Below are 7,479 nucleotides of genomic sequence, written 5' to 3'. Positions count from 1 at the left end.
TGCTTGGCAAATCTAGCTTGTAGGCGTTATCATTGATTCTTTCCATGACTTGAAAAGGTCCATCTCCTCTAGGCTACAATTTTGATTTCCTTTGTGTAGGAAACCTCTCCTTACGCATGTGCACCCAAACCCAATCTCTAGGTTGGTCATGTTTGGTTGTAGGACTTCTACCCCATGAAAGGCGAACAATTTGTTGACCAGTCATGGTACCATGTAGCCTTTGTAGTGCTTCTTTAGTGGCTGCCCTAGTTCCAAACTACACAAAACCGCATCCATTACCCAATGAAATCTTGACATAGACAAGTTCCCTAAACTGAGCGAAGATTTGCCTTAGCTCCTCCTCTAAGACATTAGGATCCAACCCACCAACAAATATAGTTGTGTTATTTGGATCAGTATCTGCTGGAAATGCCTGCACTACCGGTGTGCTGTAAGCAAGGGTTGGGTAAATAGCTTTAGCTACTGCTGTATATAGCTGCTGAAAACTAGTGGTCTTCTTTGGTGTGATACGCATTGGCCTGGTTGAGCAATAAACACCATTCATTTTTGTCATAGCTCGGTTTCTTTCTGTGTCATCAAAAAATTTAACAACACCATAACCCTTTGAACGACCAGTGTTAGGATCTGTCACAACCTTGGCACCTCTTACTGATGGATATTAAGCTCAAAAAGTCTCCTGCAACAAATAATCAGTAACATCTGGTGCTAAATCTCCTACAAAAATGGAGTGCTCAGGTCCAGTATCAGGGCGCCTTTCCCCAATTTCAAAAGAAGCCCAATTCAGCCTAAAAGTTTGTTCAGTCCCAGGCATTTGTGTTCCATTGTATGTTTGCAAAATTCATTCAGCTGCAGCATGGGCAACGAACTCCACAAATCCATAACCTTCAGGCTGGCCAGTGATCTTATTACGTATAATTTTTATTGAAAGGATCATTATTTTGTTAAGGGCTCGACAGTCCACACACATATGCCATGTTCCATCTTTCTTTGGGACTAAGATGACGGGAACCGAACATGGGCTAAGACTCTCCCTTACAAAACCCTTCTGCACCAACTCATCCACTTGCCTTTGTATCTCCTTTGTTTTCTCGGGATTAGCTCTATAAGCAGGTCGATTTGGTATGGCGGAACCGGGTATGAAGTCTATTTGATGCTCAATACCTCTTAAGGGAGGTAATCCATGGGGAATCTCCTCAGAAAATAGGTGCTTAAACTCCTACAATAAAGACACAACAACACTAGGCAAAGAGGGGTTAAGGTCATTAGTAGAAAGTAAACATCCTTGTACATAAGTACAAGTAGTTGCTGCTTTGCAATCATGACACACTTAACCTCATTTTTTTTAAGCAAATACATTCATTCCCTTGCTTTTCTCTCCTTTTTGTACACTTTTCCCTCCAATTTTCCTCTTAGCCTCACTCTTTCCACTTGTACCTTTCCTCTCAGCCTCACTTTTTGTACACTTTTCTTTTGCTTGCTCACACTTTTGTTCTTCTCTCATTTTTCACTCTCTTGCTATCCTAGTCTAATCTTCATAAGCTTGCAAAGGTTTGAGAGTGGTTAGTACAATAATTCGGTTATTCATTACAAAAGAATAACGGTTTTTATACTCATCATGTGTAACCTTCCTATCAAACTGCAATGATCGGACAAACAATATATGACCAGCATGCATTGGTGCCACATCACATAGAACCTCATCCTCATACTTGCCAATTGAAAAGGAAACCAGAACTTGCTTGATTACCCTCACTTCTCCACATTCATTCAGCCATTGCAATTTGTATGGTTTAGGATGCTTTAAGGTATGCAAATTCAGCTTATCTACCAACGTACTAGCAACATTAGTACAACTTCCACTATCAATAATCATAGTACATACCTTATCCTTCACATGGCATCTTGTCTGAAAAATATGCTCACATTGCTCCTCATCACCATCATCATAAGTTGTATACTTAGGGCTCTCCATGTAACCAACAAATCACCATGCATGGGCTCTGTAACTTCAACATCAGAACAACCCTCCAATGGTGGCATCTCATCTTCACTTGAGCTAGGACTTTCTATTTCTCCATTCTCCAACACAATAGTAACTCTTTTGTTTGGGCATTGAGAAACAATATGCCCAAATTCTTGGCACCTAAAACACTTAACATCACGTGACTTAGAAGAAGTTTTAGTTTCGGTTTTACCTTTATGAACAACAACCAAATCCTTTTGCTTTGCTTCCTATTTTGGTTTTGAGGCAGCTTTATTGTCTTTTCAATTAGGTTTCCATGAAGAACCAGATCTAAACCCTTTTGATTTGATTTGCTTCTCTACTTTAATGGCTTTGTGCAACAAGCTCCTCCATCTCCACATAGTGTTGCAAATCAACCACATCAACAATCTCCTTATTCAAGCCGCCAATAAATATAGACATTGTTGCTTCTCGGTCCTCCTCTATGTTTGCTCTAATCATGGCTATCCCCATCTATTTGTAATAGTCCTCTACACTTATGGAACCTTGAACTAGCCTTTGCAACTTTCTATGCAAATCTCTATAGTAATGGTTAGGTATAAATCTCTTGCGCATTACCAATTTCATCTCTTCCCATGACCAAATTGGCCTCTCTCCATTCCTACTGAAGGAAAGAGAGATCCATCATATGGATGGCCGAACCCTGCAGGTAGGTTAGGCAAAATTTCAAAAATTTCCTCTCCCCTCATCTAGGAATCACATTCCCTATTTTAGAAAATCTGCATCTTCAATGATCAATCTTGAACCATAAACCAAACCAGATCTGAAACTAGAAGCAGGAGAGGGATATACCTGATACGGAGAAACAGTATCTCCCAACGAAGGTGTTCATGCCCAAAGAAAGACTCCAAAGACTGCTCCCACTGAAGATGACACAGTGAATGGTGGAGCAGAATCAGCAGTGTTCGTCCAACGAACCGAACCCTTCGCAAGAATTCGCTGGAGGCAATGAGCACAACTTTGATTCAGCCTTTCTCCAAAGACTAATATCAAGAACCAATCTTGATCGTTCCTGATAAAAAGAGGAGATCGAACTTGAAGTTATGGCAGCGACAGGAAGGAGGCAGTAGAGAGAAGACAACGTGATGATGCTATGTTCTCTCTTCTGTGATTTCAGCTCTGAAAGAGAATGTGAATATCTCTTAAAGGCTGCCTTCCCCTTCCTCCTTTTATAACCTTAAGGGGATCAGCTCGTAATCCCATTAGTAGTTGCTGATCCAAATCTTATTTGGATCTGAATTCCCTTTAAGTGACAAGGGAAGATCCTTATCTTATCTGTAGATTAGATCAACCCTCTCCTAATCGCATTAGGAGGTTTCCAAATCTGAATCACATTTAGATCTAGACTCTCTGAGTGGATAGGGTTAAGACCCAATCCTATCAGCTAATCTAATCTCAGAATTCACCCCTTTATTTAACTGATCAAATCAGCCCAGTTCGAAATGGACAATGCACTGTTATGGACAGTGCACCCCCTAAAGCCCATCACATGTTATGGACAGTGCACCCCCTGAAGCCCATCACATGTTACAAGGCCTATCCAAATACATTGTTATGGACAGTACACCACCTGAAGCCCATCACATGGGCTCCTAATGGGCCCAACACTTACACTAAGTGGTCTCTGGGCCAAGCCACCTTATAAAAACCTAGGGACTATGGACACATGCAAGATTAGCCCATCAAGTATTACCCTCAATGGTCTTACACTTAACCTCTCAGCCCATAATGATCAAACACTACCCAACAAGAGAGGACCTCACCCTCAGCTGCAAGGAACAGTGTTGCACTCTCTACTCACATGGATCCCAGGAATTAAAATCTTTTGCGAACATTTTGAAACCATAACATATATGTATATCCGTATATAAATATATTTTGCAAAACAAATTTCAATGGTTGAAATCAACTATCAGCAGTTTGGTTTCCATCAGAGAGAGTGCATCCCCGATCATTACCTTTGTCCGATAAAGGGGTTGATCCTGTCACTATGATCACCCACTCAAATGAATTCTCAGACTGTCCCAACATACCCAGGTTTTGACCCCCTCTAAGGATCTCGCTGATTGGCATATCAAAGACAGCCCAATCCGACACCTAGTGCAGTATTATAATCAAGTCTAGGGGTCAAATGTAACTTTCCAGTTTTGCCCATCAATCTCCAAGGTTTAGGGCAATACTGGAAATCTGGTCTGGTTCAGGGTTTCAAGTAAACCTACACTACATGTGCTTTGGGTTTCACCCAGGCAGCTGAGATGGGCCACCCCAACATTTGGCAGCACACCAGTGTCAGCCTTGGCAGAATAAATCTCCCCAGACTTATCCAATGGCTGTGAACATTCTAAACTTACACGAGTCTCATAAGTATCCAGTTTAAGGGTATTACACAGAAGTTTACCACAAGAACATGAATCAAATATGTACTTTATTCATTTACAAAAAATTCATAATGTACATCATTCTGATTGGAGCTAAGGGCATACAACTGTCTAACACCTATGCCTATTGATCACCAATTGATCCCACCATATGCTTGCATAATCTGTGAACTCCACGACTGCTAGTTTTACTTTCTTCTCCATTGAGTAATTATGGCAATCAAATACATGCTCAACCTTTCTTTCCCACTCCAAGTATAGTTCAGGATCATTCTTTCCTTGAAAGGTCGGAATCTTCATCTTTATGCTGCCCAAATTGCTATCTCTTTTGGAAACAGCCTTCTTGCCTTGTTTAGAACTTGATTCCTCTAATTCTGAATGATCTTCCTCTTTTTCGTCAAACATAAGTCTTATAGTGGACTTAGAACTAGATGGGGATTGCAAATCATCCAGCCTCGCATTCAAATTTCTAAATTGTTCATTAATAGCCCTTATGAACAATTTCATGTCAATCTCTTGTAGTTCTCCTTCACTACTCATGTTTATAACCTGCAAAACTCATTAGAAATAAAAGAAATTATGTTCCTCACACACTCCCTCACGTGTTTGCACTCAAATCAGATTTTTATCACTCGTGTTTCACACTATTTGACTTTTCTCGATGATGATCTCCCATCTCTTTGCCTTCTACCACTCAAGCCAACCCCCTTTATGTTCTTAACAGAATCAAGATCAACAAATCTCTAGGAGCAATCGGTTAGATGGTGGCAAATCTCAAAATCATAACATAAAAAGCTTAGTTGAGGCAAACGGTAGAAATAAGGAAGGAGAAAAAAAATTCAATTATAGAAGCCAAGAAAATAAGAAAACTTCAAAAGGAAGCACAGAACATGCAAAAGAAATCACTAGAATACAACTAATTGATGAGCAAAGCAAAAAGACACAAAACAGCCTTGCACAATTGAACCCGAATAGAATAAATAAAATATGGAGCATGAAATCCCGAATTAGTCAACTAGTCAAACCCAAAAAAGGAAAAGGAGATCTTATTATGAATAGGAATATGATCTTGCAATTCAAGATATCCCGTTTATGCTGGGAAAATGATTAAAAAAATTAGATCTGCAATCTTAATGAGTAGCACAAAACAGATTGCACACGGATCAAACAATGCAATCTAACTCCTCTTTCTTCTTCTTCCTTTTTTTCTATTGGAATTGGATGTTCTTTTCTGTCTCTATTTTTTCTCTTTCGTTCTTATTCTTTTTTTTTTTTGCCAAACTAAACACACAAAACAGAATTGAATTTATTCAAAAACACAAAGAAGTGGAATGGAAGAATTCAAAGAAACTATGCAAGGACAGCACAAGAAATGTGCAATAATCAAAGAAAAAACACAAAACAAGGATAAGCAAAGGATAAGTAACTAGTTTCTAGAGCTAAGGCTCTGATACCAAATGATAATAACCCACTAGACGACCTGCTCTAGGAACACTTGAATCAATTTGTTATGCACACCCCAGAAGCTAGAAAACAAGTTGTAGTTGATCAGATTAGAACCTTAAGGAAACTAGGTCCTTAAAAAATCCAATCTTGAAGATGCCACAAAGGTTGGCCACTCCCTTTATTAGTCAAGATATTGTAATCTACCAAGAACACAAGAAGGCAAAGCTAAGTTTGCTCAAAATACCTCAATATTATTGATCATATGTGTCTCGTTTTACATAGTTGTAGCCTTTATATAGGCATGTAAGCTGAAGGGATAGGAAATCCATCACATGGAGGCCCAAAAATTGTGGAATAAGGGAGCAAATTTTAAAAATTTTTATCTCCCTTCAACTGGGAATCGAACTCCCTATTTAGAAAATCACATTTTCAATGATCATTCTTAAACCATAAACTGAACCAGATCTGAACCAAAAGGAGTAGGGAGAGATAATACCTGATACAGAGAAACAGTATCTCCCAATGGAGGTGTTCACGCCCAAGGAAGGATCCAAAATCTGCTCCCACTGAAGATGGTGCAGTGTAGGGTGGAGTAGAATCAACAGTGTTCTTCCAAAAGAACTTGACCCTTCGCAAGAATCAACTGGACGGCTTGTGAATACAACTCCCACCAATCTTTTCTCTAAAAGATTGGTATCAAGATCAAATCTTGATTTCTCCCAAGAACTGGAGATCGAACTGGTGTAGGTGGTGGCTGTAGGAAGGAGGCGGCAAGAGAGTATTTGCAGGGCACAAAATTCTCTCTTCAAGTAATCTCAGCTCTGAAGACAAGGATCTGTGGATTACATGTCTTAAGGCTGCCGCCCCTCCTCCTTTTATAGACTTAAGGGGATTATCTCCTAATCCCATTAGGAATTGCTAACCCAAATCATATTTGGATTAGAAGTCCCTTTAAGTGATAAGGGATAATCCTTATCTTATCTACAAATTAGATCAGCCATCTCCTAATCTATTTAGCAAGTTTCTAGATCTAGATCTTATTTAGATCTTGGACTCTCTAAGTGGATAAGGTGTGGGCCCAATCCTATCAGCTGATCCATCTAAGAATTTGCCCCTTAAGTGACTACTCAAATTAGCCCAGTTCGAAATGGGCCTAAGGACCATTTGAGGTTATGTATTCATTTATCCTTCTAATTCGTTGCCCAGTTGGGCTTCCTTGTATGGCGTGGGACCCTAACATTGATCTACACATCAGCCACATGGGTTCAGCCTAGCGTTTGTTACAAGGCCTGGCCGAATACACTGTTATGGACAGTTTACCCCCTGAAACCCATCAGATGGGCTCTATGGGCCCAACACTTACCCTAAGTGGTCCCTACGCCAAGCCACCTTGTAACACCTAGGGACTGTGGGCAGATGCAAGATTAGCCCATCAGGTATTATCCTCAATGGTCTTACACTCAACCTCTCAGCCCATAATGATCATACACTGCCCGACAAGAGAGGACCTCTCCCTCGGCTGCAAGGAACAGTGTTGCACTCTGTACTTATATGGATACTGGGAATTAAAACCTTTTGCAAACCTTTTAGAAACCATAATATATATATATATATATATATATATATATATAT

General features: G+C 39.9%; 1 pseudogene; it reads right to left on the bottom strand.

Annotated features, from left to right (window-relative positions):
• Positions 1-256: 256 nt before the first annotated feature.
• Positions 257-1,972, bottom strand: LOC148874637 (polyadenylate-binding protein RBP47B' pseudogene; annotated as a pseudogene).
• Between the last annotated feature and the right edge of the window lie 5,507 nt (positions 1,973-7,479).

Source organism: Nelumbo lutea, chromosome 1 (assembly GCF_056320005.1).
Source record: "Nelumbo lutea isolate HS-2025 chromosome 1, American lotus-T2T, whole genome shotgun sequence".
Lineage (NCBI taxonomy): Eukaryota > Viridiplantae > Streptophyta > Magnoliopsida > Proteales > Nelumbonaceae > Nelumbo > Nelumbo lutea.
Note: the sequence above shows the minus strand (reverse complement) of the source record. Positions and strands in the feature narration are given on the sequence as shown.